Below are 21,047 nucleotides of genomic sequence, written 5' to 3'. Positions count from 1 at the left end.
GACGCATATGGAATTCACAGTTCACTAAGTTTGACCCTGGGCAAGTCTCTTAATCTTATTTGCTTCAGTTTCTTCACCTGTAAAATGAGATGGAGAAGGGAATGGCAAAACATTCCAATATCTTTTCCAAATGGAGTCATGAAGAGTTGGAGATGCCTGAACCAATTGAGCTGCAACAACAAAATCCCCGCCCCCCCCTTCCACTTCCCTGATCTTTTTCAGTTTTCTAGCCTCATGTCAATTATTTTTTTAATTTATGAAATGGATGTTTTAATGAAAGTCTATTTGTTTTTATTAAATTACAACTTCTTAAATTTGGCTCAATATTCTAGCATATCAAGATCTTTTGGATTCTGACTCTCATCCAATATGGTAGTTAACCCTCTTAACTTTGTGTCTTCTGTCAATTTGAAAAGCATTATCTAAGTCATTGATACAAATATTGAACAGTTCAGGACCAAACATAAACTCTTGGAGGATTAAACTAGGGAACTCCTTCTATGATGGTATCAAACTCCTTTAGAGTAAATCCACTTAATCATATTATCTCCTCTCCCATATTGCATCATGTTTTCCATAATAGTATGAATGACCTTGTCAAATGCTTCACTATATTCTAGTTAAACTGTTTTCTAAGGCATTTGTCTGAGTTATCCTGTCTGATGGCATCACTTGGTTTTTTTTTAGTTTTTTTTGCAAGGCAATGGGGTTAAGTGACTTGCCCAAGGCCACACAGCTAGGTAATTATTAAGTGTCTGAGGCTGGATTTGAACCCAGGTACTCCTGACTCCAGGGCTGGTGCTCTATCCACTGCGCCACCTAGCTGCCCCCATATCACTTGTTTTCAATGAAACCAAATAGACTCCTTGTGATCCCCACTTCCTTTGTTGATGTTCACTAAACATTCTTTTAATAGTAAATATGTCCTAGAATTTAGTCAGAAATTTAAGTTGTTTACCTGTAACTTTCCCCTTTTGGAAAGTTGTGCTAACACCCACCCATCTCTAGTCCTCTTGTTGAGGAAACTAAATGGTTCAAGGATAGAGCACTGGAACTGTAGTCAAGAAGATCTGAGATCAGATTTGACCTCAGACACTAGCTATGTGACCCTGTACAAGTCATTTAACTTCTGGAAAAGAAAATGGCATTCCAGTATCTCTGTCGAAAAAAAGTTTGTACAGAGTCACGAAGTTGGATACTACTAAACAAGTCCTCTTTCACTATTCCTAGTGCTATAAATTTTCAGAAATCACTGAAAATGGTTCAATTTTCATATGTTCCAGTTCTTTCTGTGACTGAGAACTTAGTTCATCTGATTGGTTGTGTCAAATACAGATTCACCTGCAATCCAGAGAGTCAATCCTATTCCCTCCATTCTGACTCCATAGGGTGTGGCAGGATACTGCTCCTTGATACAGGGAGATGCATTCTCCCACCCTCTGGTGAACTTCAAAGGGTTTGTCTGTGTAAGTCTATAACAACCTAGCCTACAACATGTGAGTCAGAGAATTAGGTGGAACTAGTCTTGGGTAAACAGAGGAAGATACTTGGGGCTATAGACATACCTGACATAATTTGGTTCTGACTAACTTGTTTTCTCAATCACATCAGAATCGGCTTGCCTTTTCCTCTCTCTCCTTTGTTTATTTCATCCATTCTCATGGATTCAATGATTGCTTCCATGGGAAATAACTCACAAATCTATACAATGAGGCTCTTTTTTTTAAAACTCTAGCCACATATTCCCAACTTCCTCAAAAACAATTCCACTGGTTTATTATGCCTAACTTCCTCAGTGGTTCTCTTGTTCCTTAAATCTACACCATCCTTCTCACATCCCCTTTTCTATTAAATGCCAGCCTTTCCCCAGACACCTGGTCTCAAAACCTCAGAGTCATCTTTAATTCTTCTTTGTTCTTTCTCCTGCAACACCAGTGGTGTCCAATTCAAATAGAAATGGGGCCCACTAATCTCTGCATAAGGGTCCCCGTTCTCCACATATTGACTTAGCTGTAAAATATAATATTATCTCTATTTTAATTTATTTTGTTAAATATTTCCCAATTGCATTTTAATCTGTATTAACCCCACAGGAAAATGTTGTAGGCCCTGGACCTAATCTAGTTCAGGCCTTGACCTTCTTTTTCTTGGACTCTTGTAAAAGCTTCCTAAGTGGTTTCCCTTCTCTACTGTTTCTTCCCTCCCATTCATTCTTCACACAGGTACCCAAATAATTTCCCTAAGAAACAGGTCTGACCATCTCACTTTCCCACCTTCAAATTTTTCTTGAATTAATTCCTACTTTGCTGATACTATATTCTATTTGGGATATTACTGGACCAAAAGGTCTGGATAGTTTGGTGACTTTTCCTGATATCTAAATATCTAAAATAGCTAGACCATTTTACAATTCCACTAACAATTAGTTTCATGTAGTCTCATAGGTTCACTAAATTTGACCAGTTTTAGAATTTTCAATTCTTTTGAAAAGTGTTTGTTCATATACTTTGATCATTTATTTGTTGGAGATGGAGAGAACTTTCAGCTAGGAGGATTGGGGAAGATTTTTATTGAGGAGATAGTTGTAGATAATAAATTTGTATTAACTATATATTTTGAATATAATTTATTGGTCATATTAGATATAAACATATTTTTGCATTTTCACATATTTTCAAATTATATATATATATATATATATATATATACATATATACATATAGTCTTATTTGTGCTAAAAAAGTCATTTTCTCTTTTATGTCTCCTCTATCCCTTATTTAATTGAGAATTCTCCCTAGTCATAATTGGGAAAGGTATATGATTTTTTTTTCTCTTAATTAAAAAAATGTGTTCTTTTATATTAAGATCAAGTGTCCATTTTGAGGTTATTGTGGTATTTAGCTCAAGATGTTTTCCTAAATCTAATTTCCAGTATGCCTCTTTCCAGTTTTCCCAGTAGCTTTTCTCAAAATGGAATTACTTTTCCCTCTTTAATAATTATTCTTGAGGGGTAAAAGAGAACAATCATTTTTTAAATACTTACTACATGCCAGGCATTCTGCCAGGCATTTTACAGATATATCATTTCTCATGAAGATTCTAGAAGGTAGATACAGTTGAAGAAACTGAGTCTGAGTAGAAATAATTTGTCCAGGGTCACACAGCTGACTGTATGTCTGAAACTGGATTTGAATTCAGATCATCCTGAGTCCAGGCCCCATGCTCTACCCATTGCACCACCTTCTTACTCTAAGATTAGCAAAAACTGGGGCTTCAAATTTCTGAGTTATTTCATCTATTCCTACACATTGAACTATTTTATGATTTTTTAAAATAGATACCAAACATTTTGATGACTATGGTATATATTAAGGTTTGGTGATTCTATTCTCTTCATTTATACCTTTTTCTTATTATTTTTATTGAAATTCCATACTATACTTCTTCCACATGAGTTCGATTATTATTTTTTTCTAACTCTACTGTTTATCTTCACCAAACCCTCTGAAAATGGGTCTGTGCACATAAGGTTATTTTTGATGAAAAGGTAACCAATCCACAACTTTAGTCATAAAACTGGTAGAGATAGATAGTGGACCTATTGTTATTAACCCTGATAATGAGATCAGTCTTGCACTAAATCTGTAAATTAATTTAGGAAACAATGCTATTTTTTATTATATTGGCATGGCTCAGACATAAGCAGTGAGTTTCCAAATATATTTCTTCCTTGGTTTCTTTAGAGGATCTCTTTGTATTTAAAAAATTATTAATCCCTTTTGTTTTTTTCACTGTTCATTTCCCAACATTCTCCCTATTAATCTTCTTCCTCACCACAAAAGATAAAATGACAATTAAACAAAATTCACTAACAAAACATTTGTCTCTGGCAATGTATTCAAAATCCTGTTTGAATAGGCCCCCACTTTTCTACTAAGAAGATGGAAATCTGTTTCACCCTTTGTTTTTTAGAATCAAAATTGGTCTCTGCAGTTAATATGAATTTGGCTGTCATTTAATATTGTTTCTATTTGCATTACTATAATCATTTTATATATATATAGTTTCCTCCTTGTCCTTACTTTATTCTGTATCAATTCAGATAGGTCTTCTCTGAATTCTTCATATGTATAATTTCTTTTGTTTTCTTGCATATTAATCTATGATATTATATCATGCCTACAAAATACAGTTGCATCCTCCTGACTCAATACCTATCATACTATATGAGAAGATGGCACTGACATTTAAGAAGATGAAATTGAGAAGGCATTGGAATAAACATAGTTTTAAAGGTACTCAGGAATTTAAGTTCTCTCAAAGAGCAAAAGATTACAAAAGGATGGAAAAGTTAGTAATTACTACTATTGTTGCAGACCTGCTCTATCATCTCTACAACATCCTCATGAAAGTCATCTGTGCACACAAGGATATCTTAGATGAAAAGATGACCAGTCCACATCCTTAGTCATTCAACTGGCAGAGGTAGAGGATGCACCTATTGTTATTGATATTTAAAAAGGGATAAATTCAGCATCAAAATTTAGAATTTGGAGATTCTCCTCAAACAACAATTGACTCAATATTTGACTCAGCTATGGAGATATGTTAGTTCAAATGTTGACATAAAACAAGGAGTTAAAACTCAGAAAAATAGATTTATTTAAGGTATTTGGAGGCTGTCCTAAGGATTCTTTGTCTATGATGAATTCTTCAAATATTTCTTTTCTCAAATTACATTTTGAGGACCAGAATCCTGCAAAACCTCACCAATAAAAAAAATCTACAGGCAATGAAAAAGAAACTATCCTCACTTTGTTTTGAAGGACCAAAGTGATAAAAAAAAATGAATAATACCTGGGCTTTGGTGTATTGAGTTAGTGTTGGACTGCTTTGAGATTGTTATTGTTCAGATAGGTCCTACTCTTTGTGACCCCATTTCTGATTTTCTTGTCAAAGAAGTGATTTGCCATTTTCTTCTTCAGCTCATTTTATAAGATGAGAAAACTGAGATAAGCAGGGTTAAGTGACTTGCACAGGATCACACAGATAGTGAATGAGGTTGGATTTGAACTCCTGGGAAATAAGTCTTTCTGACTCCAGTGCCAGCATTCTATACACTGCACCACCTACATGCTCTCCAGATGGACAATGAGCTGAGATGATAATTGACTAGTAATTCAGCTTGGCTCACTCACATTTGTGAATATATCCAATACTTTCCGTTTTCCTAAATACTATGCTGCTACCAAATTTTATTCCTTCAATATGCTCCCATTGACAGACACTATGTGACTGGAAAACCTAGAGCATCATGGTCACATTAAAAGAAGTTAGTAAAAAATTGATGGAAAGATGCATCTATCTACATACTGGTAACTGACTACACCATCACCGATGTAACCAAAGCAATTATAGTGGGATAAAAGACATAATCAAGAACATATTTGACTGGAAAAGGCGGTGGACTATCATATAATGTGAATCAGAGATGATAAATAGCCAGACAAAGCATAACAGTGGTAAGCCATGTGATGTTAAAAAACTAAAGGGCAACTTTAAGTACTTTTGATAGAACTCCTTTCATATACACATACATGCATGCATGTATGCATATGCATACAATATATGTAAAGATATATATATATAGATGATAGATATGCTTGAATATACTTATGTACACACATATACAATGCACATATGTTTTTGTGTACACATAAAAAATGTCTATGAGTGGCATAGCCCAAGGAGGCATGAAATATTGCAATCTTCATGGTAGGAAGACCCACAGCAACAAAGAATAATTATTAGTCTGACCACATCATGATATGACAAAGTCTCCCTTTGATATCATCATTGCTCTAGATGCAAACTGGATGGTTGACTCCTGGAAGTAATCACTCCCTGTAATGTTGTTTTGCACAACATAATGTTTTTGTGCAACCATTTAACTTTACTAGGAGAAGCACACAAATACTGCTGCCAAGTTCAGTTATCTTGGACTTTTGATGGCCTCTTACCTGAGCTCTACCTCAGGCTTTGGGCACCTTTGGTGGCTGATGGAAAGGAATCAATGAAAATTTTATAATTGGTGTTTACCCAGCATGGCTGTTTCATATGACAGTCTCAAAGTGAAGAGGGCATGTTTTTATTGGGCCACATTGCATTTAATGTATTTTCAAGGTCCAGGTTAAAAAAAAGTATCTAATTAAACTAGTTGATATTTTTCAGAGGGAGTTAAAGGATACATATGTATTAAGTGATGGGAACATACAGAACTATAGTCAATTTTAGGAAAAGTACATTACTCTGTTGTCTTTTTGCTAATTGGCAGATATAACAATGTAGGTATGGACTAAAATTCAGGAGTAAAACAATTTAACACGAATAGAAGTAATACAATGTAAGCTTATGCAAGATTTGAGAATTTACAAAAAAGCCCCTTTCTTATTGAAAAATAAATTTAATTGATAGTTTTTGTTTTCATATCATCTCTATTTTCCATTGTATCCCCTCTCACCCTCTCCATTGAGTTAGGAAATATTTTTCTGATGCTCTATTTTTACATTATTTTCACTTTCTAATATTTACTGCTCCACACAATTCACAGAAGAACTTTTCCTTGTAGCACAGAAGTTTAGTCAAATAAAACAAATTAGATACATTTGCATGCCTCATTCCACACGTATTTGGTAGGAAGTATGTTTCACCATCAATTTCTATGAAGTCACAGTCACTACTTTGATTAAAATTCTTAGTTTTATTTCATGCTTTTTTACACTATTATGATTACTGTGTAAATTGTTTCCTTGATTCTTATTTCATTTTGTATTAATTTATGTAAATCTTTCCAAGTTTCTCTAAATTTTTCATTTGTTATGATCTAATAATATCCCATTTCTTTCTTATACCAGGATTTTTTTTAGCCATTTCTTTTTATGAACACTTATTTCCAGTTCTTTGCAATTAAAAAAAAGTGTTGCTATAAATTTTGTGTATATACTATCTTTTCTTTTTATCTTTGAACTTCTTTTGGGTTATATATCTAGTAGAAAGTTGCTGCATCAAGGAGTATGTACCATTTAGTAACTAAAAAAATCCCTAAAATTGTTTTCCAGAATGTGTGGACCATTTATAACTCTATCAGAAATGCATTAACATTTCTATATTCCCACACATTCTCCAACATTGATCATTTCCTTTTGTTGTCTTTGCTAATCTAATGGATGTGAGGTGAAATCTTAATTGCTTGAATTTTCATTTTTCTAACTTTTAGCAATTTTATTAGCATTCAATAGATAAAGAACTTTTCTCATAACATTCTTGTAAGGTGAATAGTTTAGGCACAAGGCTAAACCAACTGCATCAACCATAGGAGTCCCCAAAATAGAACCATGGCAACTTAGAATATAGTCTTTCTGCCTGTGAACATTTCCTTCTACCCTTTCCTTTCATAAGTGACTAGTTTTAGAGCTTCTAAAACTCTCAGAAGCATGGGCTTCAAATGGTGAAAGTCTTGGGGAATCTGTAGCCAGTAGTAAATCCCTTGTCTATTTGGAGGCCTGCCTCATGAAAGGAGTAGGAATCTTTTACATTATTCTTTGCTTAGTTATTAAAATAAAGACAATTATTAATAATAATAATACTTTGATCCAGACTACTTGTCTAATAAAGATATTGTAAGATAGTGCAAATATTATTATTCCCTTTTTATAGGGACTGAGAGATTATGATTATGATATCAATACATAACCAGAAAATGTCTGAGATGAGTTGAAAATAGGACTCTTGATCTCACACTATCTGCTATAGCACCCTACATGTTATTTATTTTGCATTTAAAGATAATTCACTAAAATGCCTTTTAATTGGCAACAAGGTGGTGCAATGAATCAAATGTGGGTCCTGGAGTCAGGAAGACCCGAATTCATATCCTGCCTTAGACAACTTACTAGCTGTATGACCCTGAAGAGGTCACTTAAACCTGTTTGCTTCACTTTTCTCATGTGTAAAATGAGCTGGAAAAGAAAGTGACAAGCCATTCCAACATCTTTTCCAAGAAAATCTTAAATGGAATCATAAAGAGTCAGTCAAAACTGAAGCAACTGAACAAGTTTAGACTTTTGAGCCTAAAACTGGAGTCTTAGGATCACTCAGAGCTGGAGAAACATCAGACCTTTGAATACATTTCTCTCAATTTAGGACATGAAGTGACTTGCCCAGGGGTCACAAAGTTAGCAAGGATAGGGTGGAACCCCAGTTTATCTGACCCTAAATCCAGTGCCTTTTCCACTATGTAAGCCACACTACATACATGTACAATGGTGGTGTGTTTATAATATTGGCAAAGACTATAAAGATGGCTTTTATTTAGTGGAAGTTATATTGAATAGATGAATTTTAGCTATACACCTGAATAAAATGCAGACAAAAGCTAATCCTTCATGTAGAACATTTTTTCTAACACCACACATTATCTGACATATGGTAAACATATCCTGTTGTTTACTTTGTCTGCTCTTATATAGGCTGCTGGAAAACAGCTGGTGTGCATCTTTTAACGTATATGCCGATGAGCTTTCTGATGTGCTGTTTGGGTCTTTTCTTGTGATTAGTTTGAAAGATTATTGATCAACTGAAAAGTCATTAGTTCTTTGTTTGCTGAACCAAACAGAGCTCTTTCCTCCTCCTCCTTTAAATGAATAATCAATCACACCTCCTATAGCTTCTCAGCCAGTGGATAGCTAGGGGATTAAGAACAAATGGATATTGGCATAAGCATTATTCTGTATTATAGAGGATTATGGTATGTGAATGCATTCAATCTTGCTGTACACCTTTGCAGCTGACTGACTTATTCCTATTTCAACAGAAGTAGATGCAATCGAAATTACAACGTGCACAGTTAATCGTTTGTAACAAAACCTTTCTAAAGCTCTCCACATGATCCAATACAGCCCAACTAATTACTATTTAGTCTTGGGTTTATGGAACTTTTCAGAGCTCTTGAAAGAACAATGAAAGCAATTTGGAGTGCCAGGAGGCTGGTGAAGAGTAATATGAAGTGTGACTATAATTTGACGAGATTGCCTTTTAACAAATCTCCAGGGACTTATTCAAATGGTTTTTGACCCTTTCAGAGTAGTCTCTTTGGGATTGTGCATTTTTATTGTTCAAAATCTGTCTAGAAGTCTTCTTTGGGGACATCCTTAGATATCCATGACCTTTGAAAGCAGACTGGATTTTCTAAAAGCACCTGAAATCATTCCTTCTAGAACAAGGATTATGATTTAGCAGCATTGTAATGTTTTGAGCCCCCAAAGACTGTGATTACAAAATCTCAATACTGAATTTCTCATGTGACTTGCAGGGTTTTAAAATTGGCATTTTAAGGATCATCTAATGGTGATTGGTGGACAGATTACTGGCTCTGGAATAAGTAAGACCTGGATTCAAATCTGATCCTGCACTTATTAGTTGTATATCTTTGGGCAAGTCACTTATACTCTGCTTGCCTCAGATTCATCAGTTGTAAAAATAATAGTACTTACATCCTAGGGTTGTTGCAATCATCAAATGAGATAATCATATTTGTAAAGTGCTTTGCCCAGTTCATCATACATAATAGGTGCTATGTAAATGCTAGTGAATGTTGTTATTTTCATTGTCATCATCATCTAATCAAATTCACACATTTTACAAATAAAGAACTGAATTCCAGAGATAGGAATTCAAACTCAACTATTCTGATTCCAAATACAGAATGCTGAATTTGAAACTATATGGATTGTATTAACGAGAGACACAAACTCAATTGAAAGAGAGTTCACAAGGAGGAGTCCAAAAATGTTTTTGGCAGTGGTAGACTCCATGGTATACACAAGCAGCCTTTCCTTAATGTCTTCTCTCTGAAAAATATCTAAAGATACACATCACCAATTTACAATAAGCAATACAGGCTATAGGAATTCTTTTAGATATTTTAAAATAAGCAAAGTCTCAATATTTTGCAGTCACATTAAGTGATGTTTCTAAGTAATAATGATAGCAGGGGTTTACATAGTGTTGTATGGTTCTTAAAACATTAAATGCACACACATATATGCATATACATAAATCTCATTTGATTTTTACAACAACCTTGGGAGTTGGTTATTACAGATATTATTATCCCTATTGTGCAGATGTCAAATTAAGTGAATTCCTCAGTATTGCACAGTTAGGATCAGAGGTAGGATTCAAATCCAGGCATTCTTGACTCCAGGTCCGACTCTGCCAGGTTGTGGTAGAGTTCTTAATTTACTTGAGGCTGTGTGGACCCAGTTTGATTCAAGTCCATGTTCCCAAATCCTTTCCCTTCTTTTGGTGGTCTCTTTCTTTTTGTTTTACACCTGGAGTCTCTGGCTCTGGCGACATATCTTATGGCACAACTAGCCTCAAGTCATTCTGACAGTAACTTTCAGTCAAGTTGTTCTAGTCAACTTTTCTCTATGGTTGTACAAGTCAAGCATCAGAGAATTCCAGGTGTTAGTAGGTTGTGTGGCTGCCTTGTAGAAACCCTTTGCCTTTTGCCAGAATTGTTTGAAGAGAAGTAAGTTATTGTAAATTGGTGATGGGTATCTTTAGATATTTTTCCCGAGAGAAGACATTAATAGATAAAATGAGATAATCTGGGGCAGCTAGGTGGCGCAGTGGATGGAGCACCAGTCCTGGAGTCAGTAATACCTGAGTTCAAATCCAACCTCAGACACTTAATAATTACCTAGCTGTGTGGCCTTGGGCAAGCCATTCAACCCCATTGCCTTGCAAAAACTAAAAAAAAAACCCGAGATAATCTATAAAAGCAGTTTGCAAACTTTAAAACCAATATCAATGTTATTATTTCTTGATATGGTTTTGTCACTTCAGTCATTTCTGACTCTTCATGGTTCCATTTGGGGTTTTCTTGGCACAGATACTGGAGTTATTTGCCATTTACTTTCCAGCTGAATTAACAGATGAGGAAAGTGAGTCAAATAGGGTTACGTGGTTTGCCCAGGGTCATATAGCTAGGAAGCATCTGAGGCTGGATTTGAACTGACTTTAGCCTTGGCAATCTACCTACTGCATTCTCTAACTGCCCTATGACCATTACTGCAGTGACTATAAAGACTTCTTTGTTTTTGTAGGGGGAAAAAAGACTTGAAAATCTCTCCATGAGAGATCAACTCAACAAATATTTATTAATTTATTGACTTATATACCAATATGTTTGACACTGCAGACAACCAATGAGTCTCTACTCTCTAGGAACTTTTCTATCTTCTTGGAGAATATGACATAACCAGAACAAGAGCTAACAAGATACTGGACTGAGTTTGGAGTCAAAGGACTTGCATTTGAATTCCAGCTCTGATATTTACCTCTCTCTTGGGGCCTCAGTTTGCTCATCTGTGAAAATGAGAGGAGTTGGGGTCCCTTTTGGATCCATTTCAGCTCTAAATGTGATCCAATAATCTAAGAATCAGAGTTCTGGCATACCTTAAAAGTTCTATTTAAAAGTCCTGTTCATGTCTCATTCATTAACTTAATTTTCCAATGAAAGGTATTGAGGCAGAGAAGGAATGGCTGACTCAGGACCAAAGAATGAGTAAGTGTTGGAGCCAGTAACTAAAATTTCTATGACTCCCTCACTGTTCTAGTACTAGGTAGGTCCTTTTTGAAGGTGAACACCCACTTTCAGTTGTTTGGTCTCATCAATGCCTGGAACAATAGACAAGAATGGTCTCTATCCAGGTGTATGTCAAATGTTTTTTTAAGTAACTTTATTTACAAGATTAGATTATATATATACACACATATAATCACATCAGAAATGAACTGAAAAAAAATGACAAGTAACAGGCAACTCTTTACCTGCTGGCTATTCATTACCTTCAAGTTCATTTTTCTTGAAGTCCATAACAAATAGCAACCCTGCTTTGCAGATCTATGATCATGTCACATCCATTGCCTTGCCTTTTGTCAAAGCAGAATTCCTGGAATTTATCTCAGAGGCACAAATCACCTCATAATAATGTTGCATTTAGAGAGCACCCATTGAACATGTAAATACAGAGCTTAGCAATTACCTTATACTGTAATCATGCAGAGATTTTAATCTTGTAAATTGGATCCTATCTCAAAACTAGGGAGAAAAAAGAAAGTTACAGGATAATTAGACAATAGGCTAACTAGCATTTCCAATTATTGTCAAAAGGAATCTCTGTGAAAGCTCTTTCTTAAACTTTAATTTGGGAAATTTGGAACTCAAAATTTTTTTAAAAATGAATGTTAAAAATTCTTTACATGTAACTGGGAAAATAAAATATTATTTTAAAAAGTTCATTGTATTCAGGAAGAATTTATGAATTTGTACATGTCAAACATGTACAAAGCAATACATATATATGTTATATATATACATACATATATATATATATATATATATATATATATATATATATATATATATATATATATGTCATTAGGTTCTGGTGCTACAATGACATGAAAAAAGCTAACTCTGCTCTCAAAGATTTTGCTGCAAATGATTAATTAATCATTTTAAAAACTGAAATTAATGTTTTACTCCCTTTTTTAAAAAATAGCATTTTTATTGGGACAAGGTTGGAGAACTCTAAATATAAAATAAGAAGGGGGGAAGGATAAATCTCATCTAAGAAGGGAATGAGATGTGTATCCGGCACATTTAGGAATAAGTAATACTATTCTGGATATCTTCACACTTGTTAGAACAGAAAGTCATGTTTCTCAGAGGATTGATCATATAGTTGATCATTAATGAAGTTGTCAAATTAGGTTAGTCTTTGTTTGCTTTATTGAGTCTTTCATCTGCCTGGGTGCTGAGATTGGGGGAGGAGAGGAGGGAAGATATGACTTTTGCCTTCAAAGCTCATATATTCCAGGTGAGAAGAGACGATGAAGCATGACAGTAAGTTCAAGATTATCAACACTGAACAAAGTAGAGAATCATAGAATGGATTATAGGGGTCATTGCTTTAGATTTAGAAAGGATCCTAAAAGTTTTTTAGTTCAACTGTATCATCTTACACATGAGGAGTTTGAGGCCTAGAGAGGCTAAGTAACTTTCCAAAAGTTATATAAATAATGGGTATTTGATTTGTAGATAGGCATTCAAAATATAAATCCCATACTCTTTCTACTCCCTATCAATATAGAGTGATGCTTAAAGACTTTGTAATAGTGAGACATTTCTGGCCTTCCAAGTCTCATTTATTCATTCAATTCAATAGACATTTATTTAGGGCCAAGATATTCAAGACATTTTTCTCAGGGCTTGTTTATAAAGGGAGTCCAAGAAAGGATTCTTTTCTCACTACAACTCTGAGAGGAAGCCAAGTGCAGACATTCTTACCCCCATTCTACTAGTAAAGAAAATGAGGCTTTAAATGATTAAATTATTTACCTGTGGTCAAGCAGCTATCAAGCAGTGGAGGCAAGAGTAGAATCCAAGCCTGTTGTTTCTAAGTCGATATGCTATGCAATGTGTGGATACATTCATCAACCCAATATTAAACATTTAACAACTATTTATTAAATCCTCCCTATGTAAAGGCATTGTTCATATTATCATGATGATGTACATGATCTTTCGGCAAATCACTTAACTTTCTTGGCCTTTTTTTTTCCTGAACAGTGAGAGATTTGGACTAGATAAACCAGAAGGTCTTCCAACTTTAAATCTAAGACCCTGAAATTATCATTGCCATTATCAGTTTTAGGATTGTGATCTATAATAAAAAAATTCTTCAATATGGCAAAAGATACATTTGTCTTCATTTTTCTTTGCTATATGACATGCCAAAATATTTGAATTTTAATTTATAGGTAGTGAAAACTAATCCAGAAGGCCATTTTCTTGTTTCTCTTGCACTAAGTATGCTAGTTGAATAGCCAAGAATAAAGTGAAAGACATCCAGATTTCACTGCTATATGCTATTCAATAAAAAGACTTGAAAATTAATATTACATTTGAAAATGGAAGAGTAGACAAAAAAAAAATTTCCAGTAAGTCCAAGGGCTAAGAGCACCCAGGAAAGAGACTGGCTTACTTGATGGCTCTAAAGAGAACACAGGATTACAGCAATTTAAGTCTCCTGAAGTTCAAACAAATGAGAGCGAGGCAGACCATGAATGGAAAAATTGGAACTGTCAAGATAAGTAGAGATTAAGGTGTGCACTTGGGTTTCAGTAGCAGCCAACAGCAATCCTAGGAATGCTTGAGAGATGTTGAGAGGCAAGTTAATGAAGGAGATAACTGTGAGAAACTCCATGTAAGTTTAGGGTCAAGGACAACACTTAGTTCTGGGGTCTTGGGAATGAAATTAAGGTCTGCCCTGTGGAGACAATAAGAGATAGGGAACAAAGGAGTAGATTTTTTCCAGAAGAAATTTGATCTTAAGACCATCCAGTGGCAAGACAGGAAGTGCCAGTATAGTTTAGGAGTGACTGTCATGGCAGATTCATCAAGAAAATAAAAGACCAAAGTGAGAAAGGTCATTACCAGAAAGTAGCTATTACTTGGAAAGGTGTGAGGCTAAATGTTGAAATAAGGAAGAGCTTTGCTGAGATGGGGAACGATTGAGTGAGGAAAGGGATTTAAAGCTGGCTTTTATTTTGAGTCAAAGCAGTCCACTCAAAAGACAAAGACATGGAAATGTGAATTGCTGGCAGGTATACTGTTATGTAGACAGCACAAGCAAATCATTTTGACAAAAAGTTATGGTCAGAATGGTTCTTGTAAACCTTCTATAGCGTAAAGATGGGAATCAAACTTGTTTGTGTTTGCCTATTGGAAAAGGATTTCTAGGTCATTCTTAAGGATTCTAGTTTGTTAATCTTGCAGCATAATTCCTCATGTCTTTGACAATGACTATTCTTTAGACAGTAAAGATAATTGAATGTCAGCTACAATGTATCTTTCTATTGTACTGTGAGTTACCTGGAATTTTGATTCTTTCAAGTTTTCAATATTCCATGATATACAGCCATAAGTCATATCTTGGATGATATACTTTTTTTTGGGGGGAGGACAAGACAATGGGGTTAAGTGGCTTGTCCAAGGTTACACAACTAAGCAATTGTTAAGTGTGTGAGGTCACAGTTGAACTCAGGTCCTCCTGACTCCAGGGCCAGTGCTCTATCCACTGTACCACCTAGCTGTCCTGGATGAAATGTTGTTAAAGACATCAACTTTACTTCATGGAAAAGGTTGAAAACATTCTTTAAATACTCACAGGCTGTCAGTGATTCTGATCTCCTCTTGTTGCTCATGAACTCAGCTCATTGTCTATAGAGGCATTAGAGTGATGTAGCAGAAACACTGAATTCATAGTCATGAGGGCATCACATCAAAGGAAGTGTGATATAATGGAAGCTTTAAATTTGGAGTTAAAGAAACTTGGTCCAAATCTCAGCTACTTCCTTCCCAGATGACCTTGGTCAAGTCTCTTGGCCCTAGTTTCTTTATCTGTAAAATGTAGGCTCAGCTCCTATCAACTTATATGTTCTATAGGTGATTTTTCTGTTTACCTTCTGTGCCTTCTGCTTCTGATTACTTCTCTTAGCTTCCTCCTCTCCTTTTCATTTTTTAAAAACACTTTCAGTCCCTCCTCTTGATTTAACCAAGGAAAATGAATCAAATTAAAATGTACATGTTTCATAAAAAGAAGAGATAGGCTTAAAACTTTACAAATTCCTGTTCTTTGACATAGGAACAATACAAATAAAAGAAATTTTTTAACTATGTTCGTATCTATTCCATACAATGAGAAAAGTGACATTTAGTTCTGAAGATGCTTGTGGAAATTTATTTCAAGGTCCCTATATATCTATATCTATATTTATCTATCTATAATCAGTGAAAATGTCACAGTGTGAATTAGAATTTTCCACTTTTTATCTCAGTTTTAGGGTTTTCATGTTTCCTTTTATAATATAAACTATTTCCTGTTCGCCAAAGCAGGTATATTTTTTTCAAAAATAGGTATTTTACACTGTGTTCTGGAAAAGACAAACTTGTTTTAATCCGGGTCAGAATGAATACTGTACTCATATCCTCTATGAAAGGCAGTTCCTTTAGACAGTCACTCTCATTTTAATAACTTGGTAAGAATTATAGTCTTCAATCATGAAGTCTTCAGCCTTCAAGTCACCAGTGACTTCAACTTCTCAAAAGAATTTTGAGCTTTCTGAAAGGTTTTTTTCTTTTTCCAAAACCAAATTCCCAGTGGTCCAATATCATCCAGGAATATGTGGTAGAATAGGTACAGAATGGGTACCAAATCACCTGATTTTGTGATTCCTTCTGTTCACACATAATGATCTTTCAGTCATCAGGATTGGTTTTAATATTCTTGTAGTAATTTCTTGTGGTTGATCTACTCTTTGCACTGAATTATCTGTGCTCATCTCTTTGTATTCTACTCCAAAATATCTTCATCAGAAGCTATAAAATGATTGCAAATTTTCATCCTCTCTAATGTTATCCAAAAATTCTCAAGATCAGTTGGTATTCCAGATTTTCACTCTTTTGGCAGAGATCTTATAATTTGTGAAATCTTTAATAAACTACAGCAGCTCATCCAGCATACCCTTCTAGAATTCTTATCTGGTTATTAGCAAAAGAATCACATCTCATAGAGGAGTTGCGAGTAAAATACACAGTGCCTGGGCTATGTGGACCCTCCCTGTGAGCATGTGTTCCATCTATTTGAGATGCTGTGTTATCTTCTGTAGGCTGTGGTCCTGACAATTGAAGCTCTTCTTCAGAGTAGGTAGTAGGGCTACCTGGTTCTGCAACTCCAAGCAGGGCTTGCTCAGGGCTGCACTGGCAGCCCAGATTTCTTCTTGTCCAAGAAATTCCTATATCTGGCATAAGAGATGCAGCTGAACTCCCTTTCTAGCATCTTTTGTTCCCCTTTTTTCTCCTCTACTTTTGCCAACTTTTTTCTATAGATTCTTCTCTCATGTCTAATTCCTTAAAGCAGGGTGTCTCTAACTTATGGCTCAAAACTCACCAATTTCACCTTTGTTTCAGCTATAATAGTCCTTATATCATTTTCTTATCATCCCCCCAAAATTATTTGATTTATAACTTCTCAGTAATAAAATTCAAAGCTAAAAGTTATCATATGTTGATTTCAGGATTTCAGGTAGAATAAGTATTTTAGTCATTTTTCTTTGGGTACTGGTTTCAATATTAGGAGTCATTTCATTAGTATTGTATGATTTTGAAGTATATTTTCATCTTAGAAAACATGCTTTTGAAACCTAAATGATGCAAACTTTATAAATTTTGACTGATTTTTAAGAATATTTCTTCAGGTGGGGCAGCTATTGCCTTGCAAAAAAAACAACAAAAACCTAAAAAAAAGAATATTTATTCAAGTATGAAGTAAACATGTATTGTTTTTGTGTTGTGTCTTCTGTCTTGACTTCATTTGAAATTGCCAAAGATACTGGAATGGTTTGCCATTCCCTTCTCTAGCTCATTTTTACAATTTTTAAAAAAATTTTATTTATTAATTTACTCATTTTTAGTTTTTGCAAGGCAATGGGGTTAAGTAGCTTGCCCAAGGCCACACAACTAGATAATTATTAAGTGTCTGAGGTCGGATTTGAACTCAGGTCCTCCTGACTCCAGGACCAGTGCTCTATCCACTGTACCACCTAGCTGCCCCTCTAGCTCATTTTACAGATGAGGAAACTGAAGCAAACAGGGTGAAGTGATTTACTCAGGAGCACACATAACTAATAAGCAAGCATCTGAGGCTGGATTTGAACTCAGGTCTTTAATAAACATGTAGAAGTTTGCTTCATTCAATCTCCTTAAATGATGTGAAATAAATAGCCCCCCAAAATGTCTATTTTTTAAAAAAACCAAAAAAATAAATAAAAGCCATCTTATGCAAATTAGGTGATAGAACACAATACCCACCAGCCATTGCTGCCTGAAGGTCAGTTCTCTATCTGGTGTTCAGAATCTTCTGTATCTTGCCTCAACATTTTAAATGAAACATTTTTTTTTCACAAATTGATTTTCATTAATTTTCCTTACAAATAATGTATTCCCCTCTTATCATCACATTTGCTGTCCAAAACTGAACTCAACATCTCCCCCACCCCAATATTTCCGATTGCTTTTGAAAATACCACCATTTTCACAGTCAACTAGGCTCAAAAACTAGGTTTCATTTCTGACTCCTCATCTCCACCCCCCTTCTCCATCTCCATATCTAAGCAATTGTTAAATCTTATCAACTTTGTAGCATCTCTCTTTGTCCATCTCTTGTCTGACACTGCTATCATCCTGGTGCAGGCCCTCATCATCATTCCATTGCAATAGCTATTTGGTCTCCCCATTTCAAATCTCTCTCTCTCCATTACAGTCCATTCTTCCACTCAGTTGTCAGTTTTTCCCAAAAGAACAAGTCTGACCATGTTAGCCTGGTAGTAAATAAATTGCAGCGGCTCCCCTATCAGTTCCGGTATCAAATATAAAATCCTCTGTTTGACTGTTAAAGCTCTTTATAATCTAGTTGCTTCCTACCTTTCTGTCTTCTTACATTTTTCATTCCCTTCCTCTCACATACTCTGTGAACTAGCAATACCAGCTTTCCTTGTTGTTCCTTGACCAGTGCATTTCATCTCCTAATTCAATGAATTTTCACTAGTTGTCCTCCAAAACTGGAATTCTTTCTTTCTTAACCTTCATTTTCTGGTTTCTCTGACTTCTTTCAGATTCCAGGAAAATTCTTCCTGATTCCCCTTGAATACTAATGCCTTCCGTTTGAGATTATCTCCAATTTATACTATCCACATTTGGATTGCACATAGTTGTTTGCATCCTGTCTGTCTCATTAGTTTGTGAAACTCTTGAGAGAAGGGACTCTTATGTTCCTTCCTTCCTTCCTTCCTTCCTTCCTTCCTTCCTTCCTTCCTTCCTTCCTTCCTTCCTTCCTTCCTTCCTTCCTTCCTCCCTCCCTCCCTCCCTCCCTTCCTCCTATCCTTCCCTCCCACCCTCCATCTTGTGTTCACTCTCTTTCTTTCCCTTCACTTTCCTTTCATTTTCTTCTTTCTCTGTATCCCCATTACTTAGCACAATGTCTGACAGATAATGAATTATTTAACTTTACTTGCTTGTTGATTGACTTGTTGAACTTCTTGCTTAATTAATAGCTTAAAAAGGGTTAATGTCCATGGAGTTGAGACCCTTCAGACTTAACAGATATGCCAAGACTCAAAGAGCCATCATCCCCTAGAAGACTAGACACATTTCCCTGCATTTTTTACCTGGCTAAGTAAACTTCCTTTTGTTAACTGTTGAATGATATAGAGGTGTTTCACTCTGTCTCAACACTGATTCAGAAGTAATAGGGCACGGGCTTGAGTCAAACTTGCCCCTAGGGCTCATTGCTAGATTTCCAATGTGAGAATTTAAACTTTTGAATTTGGCAGACTATTATTTTGTTTATTGTCTAAACTTAAGAAAGTGATGGAAAAAATGTTAATAATACAGATTAAACTTTAAAATGTGTCCTGAGCACACATGTACATAATACATACATATATTTGAGAACTTTTTTGTCAAGCACACTTTTTGCTCACATAGAACAAGTCAGGGATGATTTTTAACTCCTTAGGCTTCATCCCAAAGACATTATGACTCAAGAACAGTTGGGGCTATTCAGGAGAAGCTTTATGAGATTTGGACTTTGAAGGAAATAGAAATTCTAAGTGGATGAGGTGAGGAGGGAGAACATTTCTAGTAAGATGCAGCAGAAGAAGAGAGCAGTGACCACTCTACTGTTTTCCTCATGTGTGATCTTAGATAGCTTCATAGGCTTAAATTTCTTCTTTTAGTTGAGGGAATTTGATTAATAAAAGTGAAATGATGACCTCCAGGGTCTCTCAAGCTCTCAAACTATGATTGTATTTTAAAAGATTTTCTAGTTAGTGGCAGGCAGAGAACTAGTAACAGGACCCATGATTTAAAGGGACAGCATCTTTGTCTGCTGAAGAGGGAAATAGGCAAGGTTTGTTTCCTACTCACCATCCAGGATGAGAGGAACCCCGCCCCCCAAAGAGCAAAACTAGGAATTAGAAAAAACTGATTACATATGTCCATGTAAAATATAATAGAGGCTGGAAATCATTTGTTTTAGGGGAAATAGAAGCCCATTTTGGTTTTATTTGGCTGACAATTTATTTATTTAAGAATAAAAACATTTTTTTCAATGAATAAATATTTGTTTTCTCTCCCTTCCAATCTTTTTTGCTTCCTCCTCCTGGAAAAGAAAAAAAAAGCCAAAACTCCAACCGATACCTTCAATTTTCATTTCTTAGTCACCACAAAAAAGAGCTGCTATAAATATTTTTGTACAAATAGGTCCTTCCTCCCCCCCCCTTTATTTTATTTTTTATTTTTTTAGGTTTTTGCAAGGCAAATGGGGTTAAGTGGCCTGCCCAAGGCCACACAGCTAGGTAATTATTGAGTGACTGAGACCGGATTTGAACCCAGGTGCTCCTGACTCCAGGGCCGGTGCTTTATCCACTGTGCCACCTAGCTGCCCCCCCCCTTTTAAAAAAAGCTCTTTGGTTTACAGACCCAATGGTATTGATGCCATGGAAATGCTAGGTAGTGAAAAAGTAAAAGTTAACTATTTGTTGTCATAATACTTTCACATTGCTAGAGTTTTAAAAAAACCTTTTAAAATACATATTCATAGTTAAAACAAATTTTTACAATAGTCATGTCCAAAACTGACTATCTCATTCTTCATCTTGAGTTCATCTCCTTCCTGTCATGAGCTGGATAAACTGCTTTATCACAGAGTCTCTGGAATTGGGATTGATCCTTGAAGTAATCAGTGTTCTTAAGGTTTTCAAAGTTATTTTAATAATTTTATAATGGAAAAAAACACTGCATAAATCATTCTCCTGGTTCTCCTTACCTCAATCTGCAGTAGCTCATTTAAGTATTC

The sequence above is a fragment of the Macrotis lagotis genome, chromosome X (assembly GCF_037893015.1).
Source record: "Macrotis lagotis isolate mMagLag1 chromosome X, bilby.v1.9.chrom.fasta, whole genome shotgun sequence".
Lineage (NCBI taxonomy): Eukaryota > Metazoa > Chordata > Mammalia > Peramelemorphia > Peramelidae > Macrotis > Macrotis lagotis.
Note: the sequence above shows the minus strand (reverse complement) of the source record.